Here is a 17,243-nt window from a genome sequence, read left to right as displayed (position 1 = left end):
TTCAGAGCTCTTTGGAGCTCACAGGAAAAAAGAAAGCAAACAAAACACGCAGTATAAAAATCTATTTTACCAGCTCTGTCCTGCATCCCACTCCGCACGCCCGAGGCCAGGCTCGCTCGCAGTGCTGGGATGCCCGGGGCCACGCGGCCACTCCTCAAGGAGTACAGAGTCCTGCTCTGCACCTGCACCGAGCGGCTTAACTGCTAACTCAGAAGATGGGATTTCACCTGAAATTAAGCTATCAAGCAATTGAGCTCAAACTCAATCAACCAAACCCTTAACCTTCCCTGTTTCAGTGGCACTGCTCTAATTAGGACTCTATCACTATTTCCATTACTATCTCCCATTCTCATGGTTTATTATCTCAGCAGTTTCAATTCTCACCCAGTTGAAATTTGACATCCAGTTTCTTGGACCACATATCATTCATTATGGCTTTATTTTATGAAATATGTTGCAAGATTACGGACTGATCCTGCAGCAAATAGGTTTTTGTTGAAAACGGCACCTCTCACTGCAGTAGAAGCAGGACAGAGCCAAACTTCTCAGAGAAACAAGTCCTAACATTAAAGAACACATAGAACAACTTATTTTTCATCAAGTTGAGAATTTTGTTGTGCAGTTCGAAAACACATGCTTGAATACGCATCCCACAGGCATACACCATAGCTGATCCATGGTGTTTTCTTCATTCCTCAGTCTTCCCTGTGAGCCTAGATTATCTTCTAGGAGACAGAGTTTGGCTGAACCCTACTTACCAGGTCTGTCCAGGGGTGAAGAGTGAGACCAAATAACCTAAGACACTGAGGAGGTCAGACTGAAAGATCTAATGGTCTTTTCCAGCGATATAGTCTATGAATCACTCACACCGCTTGCGGCTGAAGGATGTATGCCAGAGGGCAGGTCTGGCATGTGTGCTGTCCTGATGGTAGCAATACAAAACTCATTTGCTTTTAGAAACATGGCCTACAAACTTCAGGCTAGTCTAGATGCAGTGTTTTGCATTTATCACAAGCAAAATTCCTGATTTTCCTGGGTCACGTCGCATCATGGCCACACATGAACCATGGCTCCACAAGAATCCTGTAAATTCTGAGGCCCTCTGATGCACTTGGCACTCCCCTTCTTCACAAAAACTCAAAGGGGGAACACCACTGCTGGGCAAGGAACCACCATCTTAAACTGCAGGATCTGCTGCTTCTTCAATAGCTGAAATGTATCTAATGCCTCATGGGCTCCACCATAAAAAAAGGGCAATATTTAAATCTCGGAGAGAGGCATATATCATACAGCTGACATACACCATTGGCATGGCCAAGGATTGCAATACTCACTTGAACTTCATTAATTTCATCCTCACTAAATAGATATTTTTGGCAACAAAGAACTGAAAAAAGAACCCCATATCATCCTCAGATCTATTTTAATTTAAAACAGAAGAGAACAGGAACATTTTTTTTCCCCTTGAAGTACATTTTAATAAAATTAAAAATAAAAATAGCTCTAATTCACTTTGATGCATTTAGTCATTCTGTAAAATTCTAAGTTTAAAATGAAATCACCATTTTATATTCAAACAAGGTCAAGAGAACAGCACTAACGAGCACTGACATCACAGCGAACAGCAGCCACTGCTCAACGCTTACATCAGTGTTGCTTGTTGCTATGGTGCTTAACCGACTATTAATTTCTGAAAGAAGGTGATTATAAAGCAGCCATATGAACCTCAGTCAGATGACACCCTTCAGTACCAAACATGGATCTGTGTTACTCTTCTCTTCTGCAAGTTAATTTTGTGAATCACTACTTTTGTGATGTTAATATTCCTTTCCAACTTGAAACTTTGGACCAGAAGAGAGGCAAGGAGTTAATTTAGAAGCAAAGGACTTTCACATTGCTTTAAATAAAAATCATTTTGCAGAGAGTGATATTTCTTTCCTTTTTGCTACACTCAGAAAGACTAAAAAGCATGTGTTTTAATTTTTGCAGTGATAACAAGCGATCAAATTAACAGCTAAATTCTGCTCTCCTGCTCTGGTCGATGTGCTGCTGTAAATCCAGGAGCATCTCAGCCTAGGATGAAGCAGCACTGAAGCAGACTTGACCATTCCCCAGGGATTTGCCCCAGTAAGGGGACCTTGCCGTGAGGCTGTGCTGCTGCAGCTCCCACCCAAGCACCCATGGATGCTGGGCCATGGACTTGGCCATGTGGCCACCAAGACCAACCAGAGTAAGGTCTTCCCATTGGCACGCAGGCTCTGTCCAGTTACCAAACAGCCTTCTCGGAACATGGCTGAAAGCCAAAAAGTGCATCTTTGGTGGCCTTGTTCCTAAAATGCAGCTGGACACGTAAACCATTGGCTTCCCAAGCAAAACTCGGGTTTAAGGCACAGCAGCGGCTCCAAAAGCTTAGCTCCAAGGCCAACGCTGCAATCTTTATCCATGTTGCCAGAAGAAGCTTTACTTGTGCAACTAAGGCACACTCCTGGGGTTTGCAGGATCAGATCCCTCCTTCAGAGATGCTTCAGAAATTGTGTGCAAAACAGTATTTTTACTTACCTTCTTCAGTTGCTCTTGTAAAGCAATCTTCAGTCACAGCCACCCAAAAAGGTCACTCTCCTTACCCTGCAGAGAAAGAAGGTAACACACGTGACTGCTGGGTCAGTGTCAGCAACAACACACCAAGCGTTTTCATTGGCACCACATTTGCAAGTACAAACACAAATAAAGCAACAAACGAATCTAATCATGTTTAATGGTGAATGACTTCCAGAGAGAGAGTTAATAAAAACAATCAAGTCACAGGACTGCTGCTTATCAGTACCAGTCAGTGTGAGGCTCTTCAGCACGAACAACTTGGTCTTTGGGAGGGAAAAAAAGAAGAAAAAAAGCCCATGGAGATGAGACATCTTTGTTCTCTAGCATAAACTTTCTTCATCTTGATGTCTATCAATCTATTTTCAGTCTGAATAATAGATGAGTTCAGTCCTTTGTTTCAGAAATCTGACTATTGTCTGAATGGGTTCTCCTTACTTAAGGCGTTTTAAGACCATTTGTAACCACTGCTATTTTAGCTCCTGGATCCTTTTTTTTTTTTTTCATCCTTTTCCATAGAGACACAGTCCTAGATGAGATTTTAAAACTAGCTGCATCTTCCTTGCCTAATTCAAAAAGTTGTTTACTGTCTTGGGATATTGTCTCGTTAAGCATTACCAAGAGCACACCAAGTATGTCAAGGTGATAAGAGCACTGGGTATTAAAAAGAGAAATAATTAAAGTGTATCTTTATAAAAAGTAGGAGGGAGAAAACAGAATGTGTAGGGTTTTTTTACCCTGTATATTACTGCATCTTGTGTACTCTCTCTTATGCAAAAGAGTATGTAATCTTTTAAGAAACATGACAATCTGCCACTTTCTGTTCATGTAATTGGGATCAACATATGGTACAAGAGAAAAGAAAAACATTTGTTTATTAATTTAGATCGAGTTACTAACTCAAACCACTAACAGCATTCAGAATTAATTCCACATCAATTGACCAAATACCTTAATAGAGTGAAATTATAACAGAATTTCACCGAAATGTTGATCTTCTGCTGCATGGGTGCAGAATAATATGTAATAAAGACAGAAAGAAAAATGCGATGATTTGGTGACACAGATGACATCATACGAAACGGAAAGTCAGTGACATGTGGATGTGTAAGATACAGCTACGTGAATCTCCATTTCATAAAATTCACACAGTGATGTGGAGTTTTGGGGGTGTTTGTGAAACTCATCAAATGGTAAGTTATGCTATTTACATCAGTAGGTGATGCTTTTTACCGAAGCAGTAAAATATCAACCTCTGGGAAAAATCAGAATCTTCGTTAAGTTCTTTCAAGAGAAAATGTACTCACTTGCCATTTATTTTGGAAGGAAAAATGTTTTCACAATGAGAATGAGGCATTACCTCTTTACCATTGAAACCTGATTATTTTCAGTCAGGGAAAAAAAAAAAAATGTTACCTTGAGATGAAATGAATACTGGTTTTATCTGTTGCTCACTGGCATTTTATTTTATTATTTTTTGTGTTTTGAGTGAGAAGCTTTTCACAGTTCTTGTAACAAGGTACCGGAAGACCAGGGGCCAAAATTTGTACGTGTTTGCTGTATAGGAAGCCGTACGTGCTTCGCTGGGGTAAACGTACAAAACATTCCTGATTCTGCACTGTGAAGGACATAACACTACTCCATCATAATAGGTCAGGTCTCACCTTCCTGAGAGTATGTAAAACAATACATCTTTTATGTAAAATACACGACCTTTGACACACGATGTGCTCCTAGATTAGCAACAATAAAGGCTTTTATCCTGCTTTGCTGCAGGGGTTATCTTGGATTTGACACTTTAAACCTCTTTTCATATTTATCGGTTTTATAAATTTTCTGGGTATTTGGCAGTCAGATCCTTATTTTGGCACTGTTTTGCAAGCAGACTTCATTTCTACCATGAGTCTTCATGATAGCAAATGAACCATCTTAAAATGTACTTTTTAAGAAAACTGCTGAAAATTACACATTTGCATAAAATGCGCATACGATATCTCTTTCAGCAGTGCTGTAAAAGGCAGGTAACGTTTTCTAAATGCACTTGTCATATATGAACGGAACACACTCCAAGGAAACCCAGTAACACTGGCCCAACGTTAGCTGGTGGGAGACCAACATGGTCTACCGAGGGCAACACACACAGAGGGCTGAGAAAGACTTCAGCTCTTCTCAAAAAATTACTCCCTGACTGAAATCTGGGCTGCTTTCATTTCTGGTTATCGAAGTTGCATTATATGCTACCTGACTCAAAAATTTGGATAGTCTACCATTGAAGTTAAAATGAGCAGCAGGGACAGCTGTTCCCACCTGTGAAAATTTCTCATTAATAGTCGAAAAGTTGAGTATCTCAAAACGTAGAAACACAAATAGAGACTTTCCTCCTGAAAATGTTTATATGGGTGAAGCGAATTGATGTAGGCAACACACATTCCTTCCATCATGCTGTCTTTAAGATAAACACAAAGTACCATCAACACTGTAAGTGTGCATGTGGAGCAAACAAAGAAAAAATCCCATCCTACCAGAGCAAGACACTTCACTACACTCATATTTTCCTCCAAGGAGATGATTAAAATAGAAAACCAAACCACAAACAAAAATCCACTTTGCGAGCGGCAGCGGTCCTGCGGTCTCATGAGTGGAGGGAAGGTCTCCAAGCACCAGCAACACCATCCCCTCAGCTCAACTGGCATCCCACACGGGGAACGGTCCATGCAAAACTACGTGCCCTGCTCAGATTTCACCAGATATTCCTGAAAACATTGGGTTTGCTCACCAAGTGCCTCAGTTTACCCATCAGCGAGATGAGTAAATGCTTTCGTAACATGTTTTGAAATCCTCAGATACAAAGATGCTTTTTAAAAAAAGCTGTTTTCAACAGAATTTTGGAAAAACAACTGGTAATAATCCTAAAAAAAAAAATAAAAAAATATCACAGCCTGAGCCAGCACCATAACCTTTTCATTTGACCTTAACAGAAAGCCCCCCTGTTGCTCTGGATCAGGTCCTACCTATTTACCTGGCACCAAGGGACCAGACAAAAAGATCAGAGGCTTTGCCATTATACCTGCTGTCGAGTCGGACCTTGTAACTCTTGATCCCACAAGACCTATTTGATTTAGTGGTCTCCTCCTTCAGGGCAGGGAGGTCATTTCGGGGAGGCTGCAGAATGAAGCCCTAACTCCAACTGATCATTGCAAAGCCAAATTTAACCAATAATATAAAGAACATGCAGAAATACAGAGCACGGCAGAATGAAATTCTGCTTAAAACAGTATCACTTTTATTAATATCTAAATAAGAAGAGCCTCAAGAAGAGCCAAAAATATATTAACAAAGACCTTGATCCCACACAAATTGGCTGTGAGTAATTTTACACAGGAAAGTAGAACATCAGTTGAGCTGCTCCCCTGCTTAGAATTACACATGTACATTTTTTTTGCCATGTCCCAGCTTTGAGAAACCTATAATTCCTTACTGGAAACCTGAAGTAGCAAGAGAATCTTCCCTTCGCTACCTAGAAAGCACAATTTTTATTAAAAAAAAAAAAAGGCAAGAACGCGCACATCCCCGATAGCAGAACAAAAAATTGTTTCTGAAATTTTATTTCGGTTCATTTTTTCTTAGATAAGACCAGCTGAAATATATTTAATGTGTCTGATAAAAATATTTACTACAAGGCTTCCTGAAAGCTTTAAAATATCAAAACTTGATCATCAAAATAAGCACTTCTGTGCAGTAATTTCTTCTAAATAAAGTGAACCATAACCATCTAACACAGCTGCTTCTTTCCCTTCAAAACTCCCTGAGTCACATTCAGCTGCACACAGGCTGAAATATGTCCTACTATTCTCATAATTATTATTTTCTTGTCCTGTGCAGGAATAGATGCAGTCAATGATTTTGTCAACTGTACATTTGTAAGAGGGGAAAACAAATATTTTTTCATTTGGTATTTTGCTAATCCTGAAAATACAGGATGTACAGTGATCGTGAAGAGCAACATCTGGTATCAGGCAGGCTCGAGGGCCCAATCCTGCACACAGATTACTTTTCTCACCCAGTGCAGTCAGTGTGAGTTACTTGCACTAACACTCACGATCATATGTAGAATTGCTTTGAGGATGGTCACTAGTCATGTCTTCGGTTTTGTTGGGTTTATTTTTTTTTTTTAAAGAGGTATCCAGGAACCTAAAAAAAATATATTGCATTAAATATTTTAAATAATCTGAGGGAGGAGAAATATTTTTTTCTGACCATTGTCAAAGTGGCTGATTTTTATCGTGCAGTGTACATTAAATCTCAGGAGGCACGGTACAGGAGACTTTCTATACCAGGAGTCATTATCACCTCCTTAGAAAGTGAAATGCAGGTGAACAGTAAAACTGCCAGGGACTAAGTGCACTTCTTCCACCTTGCTTTGAAGAGGGGGAAATGGATTTGGTACAGGCCAAAACACAGGGACATTAACGCTCGCTACCTTGCTGCTTCTCGGTGCAAGGAGGGAGCAAATCATAATGTATTTTCATTTTCAGTCATTAGCAGGCCGCTCAGAATGTCTGGCTGGTGCTTATTATTTATTCTAAACAGAAATAAAGTAAAATAAAAATAAACAGCAGCACGAGGACAAAGGTATGCACAGCACATTTTCTCTTTCTAAATAATATTACCTTTCAAGTCCACCGTAACCTTGGAAAAGAATCACTCGATGTAAGCCAACGCTACGAAACTAATCACAATCCTTTCCTCCCCTGCTCTTTAATAGCTCTTATAGGGAATATGGGCACCGTTAACAGACAAGTTCGGAACGGCTCGCTTCCAGCACCGAATCTGAACTGCGACGGTAAGTCCTGCATCTTTTAATGATGGATTGGTTATTTGCCTGACACGAATCACTTTGCATAACTGAGCTGGCCCTCCTTGAATCCATCAGACGTACAGCCCGTAACACGTTCCCAGAAAGTACCAAACCTGTCAAATGCCCAATCAAATGAGGAGAGGCCATCTCTGACGCCGAGAGCAGGAGATCAAACGCTGCCGCCTGTTTTATACTCGCCACATCTTCCCCCGTTTCTTAAAATAACCCTCCGTGCCTCAACGCCAGCCTTAACCATTTTATGTCTGCGTGATAACTCTCATCTTGAAACTTGACCTCACCTAATTAAAGCAGGGGGAGGAATATCCCTCCCCCGCGCACGCGGTCGGTGCAGGGCTTACGGGATCGCTCGCCCGCATCCCGGCGGAGCCCGGACCGCCAGACCCGCTACTTTTCCGGACTCCCACGGGGCTCCCAGGTCCTCGGGGCAGGCTGACGGTTCTCCCGCAACTCGCCGAGGCGAATCGCCACCACCCCCCGGCCGGACCTGGGCGCCTCTCCCGCACCTCGGTCCCGCACCGCCCGGGGCGCTCCCGCCGCCCCCGAGCCCGGCGGCCGCCGCTGCTCCCGCTTACCTGACAAGCGAGCGATACTCTTGGTCATGGTCATGTGAAAATATTTTCCGGGTATCCTTTAACAGCCCTTAAATATTGAAGCCTAAAAACAATATTTGCTGTTTTACCTTTGAAGCTTTAACAAAAGCTTTGTTTTAGCATTTACCTCGCTGTGCAATAAGAGTTAATAATCAAATCCGTCCCAACCCCCACAAACGTTAAACAAAAAGATAAAAGAAATGCAAATAGCTATTGTCATGGAAAGTTAAAGTACCTGTCTGTATTTTTAAGTGAAAACTATTATCTCTATCAATCAAAATTTAAGAATACAATAGCACTAATCACACAAGGTGCTTTGACTGAGGTACTTTTCCTCATAAAAAGTTTTTTTTTTTTTAACTGGTGCATAAAAGTAATACACTTACAATTAGATATGGTATTTGTAATTTTGTTATTAAAAACCCTCAGCAGTCTTATTGTTAATAAATGCCTCCGAGTCTGTAGGCTGATTTGTACCCAAGAAGACCAAAGTCCCTACACATTTTAATAAGGTTGATGAAATTTTATTCAGATTCTCACACTTTCCAACATGTGGTGGAACAGCACACTCTTCTGTTTGAGAGGAGTTACTCAAACGAAGGAAATAGTTAATTGGTAACCAAAACTACTACTTCTGGCCTCGCTGCACATTTTCCACGTTTCTCCAAACGCTGTCTGTACTACAGCCGCCTGCTTTGAAGACGTGCCCTTTGTCATCTTTTCTTTAATTTTTGATACCAATTCCCTCTCGTTGGGCTCTGACGTTCTCCTAATGCAGCCTTCATTACACATACAGCACATACACTGTGCAGGCACACCGCACAGATTTGCTCGAAAGTCATTTTTAAAACTAATTTGTCCAGACTGAATCAGAAACCGAGCCGCGCAGTTAATAAGTGCAAGAGCCAGCGACAGTAATTACACCTATACTAAAAGAAAGAGCTCGAAATTAAAACACCTATAAGTAAATAGTTAAGCCAGGATGCCATTATGCAAACTCTGCTCTCAGGGAGGGATGTCTCCCACACTGAGGAGCAATAGGACTGTCATTTTTTCCCCCTGCAATATCAGGTTTCCTACTCCACAGTTCTGCTACTCTGCATCATGGCTAACATCTCTAGTGTGCTATTAATATCAATGAAGAGACGATTCAATTTCCACATAAGAAAAACCTTCCTATTACAGCGCAGACATTCTGGTGAGGACCCTTGCGAAGGAAACAATAAAGACCAGAGGGTTGGGTTGTTTTTTTTTTTTCTCTCCCCCCTCCTTTTTTTTTTTTTTTTTTGCTGCTGCTTTTGCAGTTCTGTTGCACACTGTTTGAAAGCTTTTAGCTAACAATGGAAGCATTATCTTCAGGATAGTTACAAAACAGGATTTGTTAGTACAAAGAATAATAACACCGAACTCATTCCCCCACCACCACCCTCCGCCCCGCAAATACCTGCCTATTGCAATATGGCATTTAGTACTTTATTCAGAAGTATATTCCAGAAACACCTGTATTCTTACCTAATTCCCTGCAACAAACTCCCTCAGCGGACCAGGTTTGCTTCTGGAGGTTTGGACAATTAAAAACAAACAAACAAACATTCTGTGCATTTATAAAATGGAACAGAAACAAAAGTATCTTATTCTACCGGAGTGCAAACTTACCCATTAATGAGGAAGAAAAAGGCTTAGAGCTGGTACAGTAATTCCCAACCAACTGCAGAAAGTTGAGAGTTTGAAAACACTGAAGCACTTTTGACTATCCAGCCTTTCTGTGCTTCAACACTGGCTGCAGTGTAAGGAAGGACTGAAGGTATGTGGTCTAAACACAACAAAAGCCACTGCCTTACTCTAGATTAAATATGCAGGAAGAGGCCCCTTTGCATAAACACAAACACTCAGCAAATGAGTAACTGGCTCAAATCAGACGCCTGCTGTGCATTCTACCTGTCCTGATCTCTGACAAGCTGCACAGCTTGTTTAAGGGGATAGCAGCTACAAAAATCAAATCGGAGCGCTAAACGCTTTGCTCCTGTAACAGTAAATAACAACAGCACCGACGACTCGACGCCAAACGCTCATGTCTAATCTAAGCATCGCTCTGGCAAAGAGCTGGATCGTGTGCTGTGCCCGCTTTGGCTCAGCCACCCATCTCGCCAGAGCAGAAGAAACACAACCAAACACCACCTGTAAAATTCGTTTTCATTAACCGTACCGAAATCCAATACGTTCCTGGCCCAGTCTTTTCATAACGAGGATTTAAAATTAATACAGAGGCTTCTGGTTGAGTTGACAGATTAAATGTGAATTTACTTGTACTGTCCCTGTTTTGTTTACTATACAAAATACATTCCACACACAGACCTCTTTTAGCTGTTGTGAGTCACTGCCTAATGCACACCTATTTACTAGTTTATTTGGGGAAAAGGAAGAAATTTCTGAAGTTTCCCTTAAAAACATTATTTTCAAAATATTACTCTCACAAAACAACCCCTCCAAACTATATTTACTTCAAAAACCAGCTAAATAAGAGACTGTGATAACCACCAAGCACCTCTAAGCATTTATTATTATAATTGAATATACATAATTATATACTGTGATTTACTCTTGCTTCTAGAGAAATAAATTATTTTTCAGCCTTGTTTCTCCTTCCATTCCAGAAATAGAAGGAAGCAGTACAATTTTAAAGCAATTGGAATTCACTACCGTCCCTTCCTAACTTAAGGAGTCAAATCACATTGACCTCTTATTGTAAGCCCTAGCTACATGTTGGTTTTAGTAATTTAATTATTTTTAATAACTTGCAGTATTAAATGATTGCCATTGAAACACAAATAAGATTATACTCCTCTGCCTTGTGCTTCAAACTACAGCCTAACGTGGATGACACGACCGCGTCCAGCACCGAAATTTCATTCTGAAAGAGCACTTACGCACAGGCAGACACAAGAAGATTTGGGCTTTAAAAGATGCAACACATATTTACTGGATTCTCAAACATGTGCCACAGATTATTTCAAAGAATACTGGATATCACTTACAGTTATAATGCGGATCAAGCGTGTTCAGTTCCACTGAGCACTCTCACAGAATGGAGGGAGTTTGTACTTTTCCTTGGATAAACTCATCACGTTAAAACACAATAAAATCGCTAACATGAGCTAGTCAAGCCCAACAGGATAAACATCCTCCACAAAAGAATCCTGCAAGAAATTTTAAAGCCCCTGTACCAATCACTATTTTTGCACTGAAATGACCTTCCAAATAAGGTGTCAGATAATATGGTTCACACAGATGATAGTGATCTAACCTTGATGCAAATAAACCATAGAACAAAATTTAATCAGTATATCACTGTGTAAAAGCCTTTGTCCATCCCAATGGAGCTTCTAATGACTGTTTTGGCAGTTCTGGCTGGTAGTTATGCCTCCCTGCTCATATATATCTCATACTGGTTGAGCAAGCTAATGGAACTGCTGTTAGTGGAATCCAATATTAATACCCTGCATCGTGCAAAACTGGATGCAACTGAATATATTATACAATTACAGGTAGTATCTAATTCCATAGGTATTAGATACTGGGCTCTAAATTAATATTTTAATAGAGAAAGTGAAATAAATACATTTCAGGTAAGATATCTATGAACTCTGGATCTGCCAGCCTTCCTGCTGTAAGCCTACTCTATGCTTACACAGAACAGACATAGGACCCTGACAAAAATTGGCAGGCAAGCTTTAGATGCTGAGTGACACATACTGATGCACAGAGTCAAAGATGTCATCTTCATGCAAGCTCCACTAGTTATGAGCTTGAGAGAAAAACGAAACAAAAAAAAAAACACAACTAAAAAAAAGGGGGGGGGGGGAGGTGGGGTGAGAGTAGAGCGAGACCTCCAGAAAATAAACAGGGTGTACAGTTTCAAAGGCTACAGACACAGACATTTCATTGTTCAAGCCAATTATCAGTGGAAAATAATAACAACAGATGGATTCAGAGTCACTGACTTTTCATATGCACTTCATCTCTGCACAACAGATGATGAAATGTGAGAGCTATCTCGGAAAGGCAAAACATCTTTCAGTAAAAGAACTCTATACTCCAGATGGGGACCTTCTAAGGCAGCTGATTATCTTCTTATAATGTTGTAAGATAGACTTACTAAAACATTTCAAGAACTGATCAGATAGGATGAGCACAATGGCATCATTATGAGGAGTAAGTTGCTTCGGCCTCAGACTTGTGACTAAACTAGTCAGAGATTTGAGAAGGGTCAGAGCTGCCGTTACCCATTTTCACATCAAGTACTGGTTCCGAAAAAAGGGCCCGAAGCTGCTGCTCACAGCCCAGGCAAAACATCAGGGTTGGCTTTGCCCGGAGAGGGGATGCAGGTGTGGGGCCACCAAGTCAGCGGCAGCATTAATCGGTCCCCAGTAAAAGTCCTGCTGCCGCGAGCGAGGCGAGCCCACTCACCTTCTGCAAGCACGCCGTTTCTCACGGGGACAAAGGCAGAAGACAAAACATATTTACAAGCACGACTGTTTCCACTGTAATTGCTAGATGTAGAAGGACCTCGTCATCCAGGGGCCTACAGCGGTGTAAATTAAGAGTAACCTCAGCTGAGTCAATGGAGTTACACCCGCGAAAACAGGTGTGAGGCACAAATAAGACAAATTCTTTCTTACAAAAAACTCGTCTTTTTATGGGAAATAAAAATTTGCTTTCAAAGGGAAATAACAAATACATGTAAATTTTGGTGGTTCCGGTGATAAGCAGTTCTAACAAATGTCACAAACACTCAGTGAAGAACCACCTACCCAGCACAACCTTCTCCCACTCAACTGGAATACCACAAAGTATGTGTTTTTGATCACATGAATCAGGTATACCACAATCTCAAAACTTAAAAAAAAAAAAAGTAGTGGAAAAATTAGCTCATTAATCTTTAAGACAACATTTCTTTAATTGAAGAATACTACGTAAGTAGCGCATTAAAACGAACTGGTCGCCATTTCCACGGTTTCTTCTCCAGAACACTACAATGAAAATTTAAAAGATGACACGCTCTGTAAATCGATATCGCGTAGAGAGGGCCAGCAATACACAACACACACGCACTGAACTTGCACCTATTGCTAATTTATTTCATGACTTACAAAATATTTCTTAAGTAGAGGGCTGTTGGCTTCACAGACGTGAAAGGAAGAGATGAGTTTGCGGGCACAAAGCACAGCGTTTCCCCTCTTTGTGAAGTACTTTGTCAAAAGTAAATTCACAGGGGAACATACAAGCAAAGAGTAAATTTTGCCCAGGGCAAAATTCTGCAACTGCTTCAAGAAGCAAACAAGAACACAAAAGATGTGTAATACAACCATCTGGCTCTACTCATGCTATATCAATAATCCCCAAAATTTATCCCCACCCCCTTAATCAACCCACACTGATGCCACAAAACCAAATGGCATCACTTATGCTTCCTGCCCATCACATTTTGAAATGATATTTAATATGCATACAGTACATATTTGCATGTTAATCAATTTCTTTAAGAAAAAAATATTTTTGCTTCTTGAGCTATTAGTTCTGCTTTTTCTACTTATTCACACTGGGATCTCTAAAACCACCAAGAAAGTCCTTGTGGTAAAGATACTCTCATATCGACACGGCGTCTCAGGTATCAGGATAACGTACCGGTCAAAATTTCAATCTCTTCTTCTCTCTAGTTTCGTGTCATAGTGTGAAAACAGCAGAGGGTGAATAATAATACGCCAGCAAAATTAGCTGTTCAAGAAACACGGGTAAGCGATCCGTTTTGAACTCCAGGTTGGATGCGTTTCTAAGCGTCACCCTATTTGGGATTCTGGGAAGGAACTCCTGAGGGGAAGCGGGGTATCCTCCATGTACTTTCCATCTAGGATTTCAAACATTTGCACCGATTATTCCAGGCTGACCCTATCCAAGAGCCAGCCTGCTCCTGGCCACAGACAGAGGACGAGCCTCCAATGTGTGTTGGCTGCAGAATCGCTCTCCCTTCCCACCCCAAGCCCATGGTGGGAGACCACCCTGGGACGGACAGACAGCCATGCCAAGTGACCGAACAGGCAGCCTCACAATTGTTTGGGGTTGGCTTCTTTCTTGAGGGAAAATTACCTGCGTAACCATCATGATTCATACCGCGAGTGCGCGACGTAAAACCGGTACCAAAAACAACACTTCAAAGATGGTCTCTCTTTGGCGACCGACGGCCACGGCCCCGGGCGCTGACTCAGAGCTCTTATTCTTAATCGACTTTTCTCCAACAACATACCCCAGTCCCAGCCCTGCCACTCCCCACGGCCGTGGCTGCCGGCTCCGGCTCCTTCCCTGCGCCAAGGAGCTGCCCGGAAGGATGCACGCCCCGGCATGGACAGCGCCCCGGGGCCAGCGGTGCCCCTCACCCACCTGTCCCGCCAACACGGCTGTTACACAGGGAAGGAGAAACGCAAACCCTGCGTGCTCGTGGCATAGGTGGAACCGTTCCGCAACTGTTTTCTTTGGAAATAAGCGTACGTATAGCAGTATGACCACTCCTACACCCAGACTACCAACCTGAGATCACAAACACTTTGTTAATTTTTTTAATTTTTTATTATTATTTTTTTTAAATCCATTTTTGGATTGCTTCTGCTGTATCTACAGCCTGACTTGTACGGCTTCTTTGTAAGAATTGAAAACAGCCTCCCACAAACACAGGAATGGGCGAATGGCTTAGAGAGCTAATCCACACCTGGGCTACGTAAAAGGGGCTCATATTTTCCAAACAGAAACACAACCCCTTTTATATATGAACCAGATTTGGATCCAAACGCTAAAGCCTTCACCACATCCTACGTGGGGCTCTGCAGCGGTCAAGGGGAGCGGCGGTGGGTGGTGGCTGTGCCCGCGCTTCTGCGGGAGCGCCGGCTCCGTCGCGATGGCGAGCCGCGGAGGAGGAGGAGTCGTGACCTTGGACTTGGATGTGAAGGGCAGACCTGTCCTCAGTTACACCACGGTTAACACAGGGTAATCCCCCATCCCGCGCACGCCTCTTACAGAAGAGTCTGGCCCTGTCTCGTTACTCTTGTTAGAAAAATGAAGGCTGTGATAGAAAATAGCTGAGAACTACATCTTGCCGATGCCAAAATACAATAATAACATGTTCAAAGATTTAATTTAGAAGACTACAAAGTCTAGCTCATACATCATAACACCTTGAAATAACACTTTAAGGTCAAATCCTGTGCATTTTTGGAAACCACCAAAACATAATGAAGTTTTAGTTAAACACAGCATTTACATTTATAACGCGTTTCAGATTCTTCAAGTAAGCTAGACCACATGCTAGGAAAATGTACTTCCCACAACATACAAATTAAGTCATATACAGCCTTCCCTCCGCAGGCTGAACAGCCACTGGCACAAATGGAAGTCCTGTGTACGGATCAAAGGCAGCATGTGGACCTCAGAATATGATTTTTTAATATTTTTTTTTAACTGGCAAAGCATCAAATCCCATTGGTAGTTTATTTTTGTTGCCTTCCTTGCCCCTTTTCTACCTCTCCCACTTATTTCACAACGGAACATTTTTAAACCACTAGAAATCTTTGTGGGAAAGATGATGTCATACTGACACAAGATCAGGTGTGAGGTATGGTATGAATAAATACCTATCCGCAACCACATTTAATTTTCAATGGTTGGGCATCAGGAGACAAAGAAGTTCTTATGCAGACATATTAACTGAGGATTTAATTTTAAATGGTCTGCATTTAAAAGAGCAGGCAAAACTTGCATGGTGCACACCTAGAAGAAAAAAAAAAAAAAACACAAACCCACAAAACTCCTTGCACCTTCCTTCTTGTTTTTGAGAAAGCAACGCACAGCTCAAACTTCTTGCTCTTCACAGTAATAAATATATAGTGCTTGATTACTTCGTCTTCTAAGTCACCGATACCATACAGGATAATTGTACTTTATGCATCGGTAAAAAACTCTCCCGACAAAAATAAATATGTATTCTAGAGTAATCAAGCAGGAACTAATTTTGTACTTTTTCCACAAGTAGCCATTTACTCTGGCACTGAATGGTAATGTGTAGTAGAGAACACAGTATATGCTTTAACCCAAGAAAAATTAGACTTGAAAATTAATACACAGAGAAAGACAAATTTAAAGCAGCCTTCTTGTGTTCTGACACAAGAATATAAAAATGACACAAGCAACTAAAGATTAGTTTACATACTTTTCAATCACAGCTGCCGCTCAGTAACCACAATACCTTTAAAATGACATTCTACCGAAACAGATACAGTCTGGCTGCAACAGCAGCTAGATACAGTTAACGTGAAATTAAAAGGGCATTTTTTATTTACACACATCATACAGCACTGAGCCCCAGCACAATTACAAGGGAAAGATTTTTAGCATGATTAATTTAGAAATAATCTAGTGATAAATAGAGTGCATTGCAAGTGATTCTGCCGAGCAAATTTTTATCACCAGACTTGGATGTCAAAACACAGTTTCAGGGACAGAGAAAGAACGAGTCACATCTTCTTGGTTAATATTTAATTGGGTGCTAAAGATTCCTCCTAAGGACCTCTGAACCATCACTGACAGCCCCACAAGATGTCCCTATCTGTGAAACAGATACCAACCCTTTCTGTATAAACTAAAATAACATAAAATTTAATCAAGCCATTCAATTAATAAATCACTTCAGTGGACATCGCAGCCCAAGCCCTGTTTAATTACATAATTTTAAAAATATTTGCACACTGCAACCACTAAGATTGGCTCTGAGGTTTCATAATACACACTTAACACTCGAGTTGGAGAACAAATTTATTTAATAAATGCAGAGCTAAGTGCAATAATGCCACTCCACTCAAACTGCAAAAATCACTTAGCATATCCTGCGAGAAAAAGCAAATAAACTTTTTCCCTGTTTAAATGCATGTCACCACCACCGCTGGCTCTGGCAGAAGCCACCTCCTCTCTGCCTGTGTTCGTGCAGTCGGTGGGTCACCCGAGCCCAGGAAGGGGATGGGAGAGTCAGGGTCCCCCTCCTGCGGCACAGAGCATCCGTCCTCTGCACACTGCATCCCTGGTCTCCCTCTCCTTGCCCTCTGCCTCCATCTCTCCCTCTGAGCTTTCTTCCCCCCTTT

The 17,243-nt window shown here is 41.4% G+C and overlaps 1 protein-coding gene across 4 annotated transcripts in view; it reads right to left on the bottom strand.

Moving 5' to 3' along the window:
- The window catches only part of FOXP1 (forkhead box P1), a 385,628-nt gene that overhangs the window by 219,077 nt on the left and 149,308 nt on the right, over positions 1-17,243 (bottom strand). For all 4 annotated transcript variants that reach the window (XM_086619317.1, XM_086619318.1, XM_086619316.1 and 1 more), the window contains exon 3: positions 2,560-2,625. The gene's annotated coding sequence lies outside the window, so the exon portion shown is untranslated. The remainder of the gene's footprint in view (positions 1-2,559; positions 2,626-17,243) is intronic.

The sequence above is a fragment of the Tauraco erythrolophus genome, chromosome 12 (genome assembly GCF_009769465.1).
Source record: "Tauraco erythrolophus isolate bTauEry1 chromosome 12, bTauEry1.pri, whole genome shotgun sequence".
Classification (NCBI taxonomy): Eukaryota; Metazoa; Chordata; class Aves; order Musophagiformes; family Musophagidae; genus Tauraco; species Tauraco erythrolophus.
Note: the sequence above shows the minus strand (reverse complement) of the source record. Positions and strands in the feature narration are given on the sequence as shown.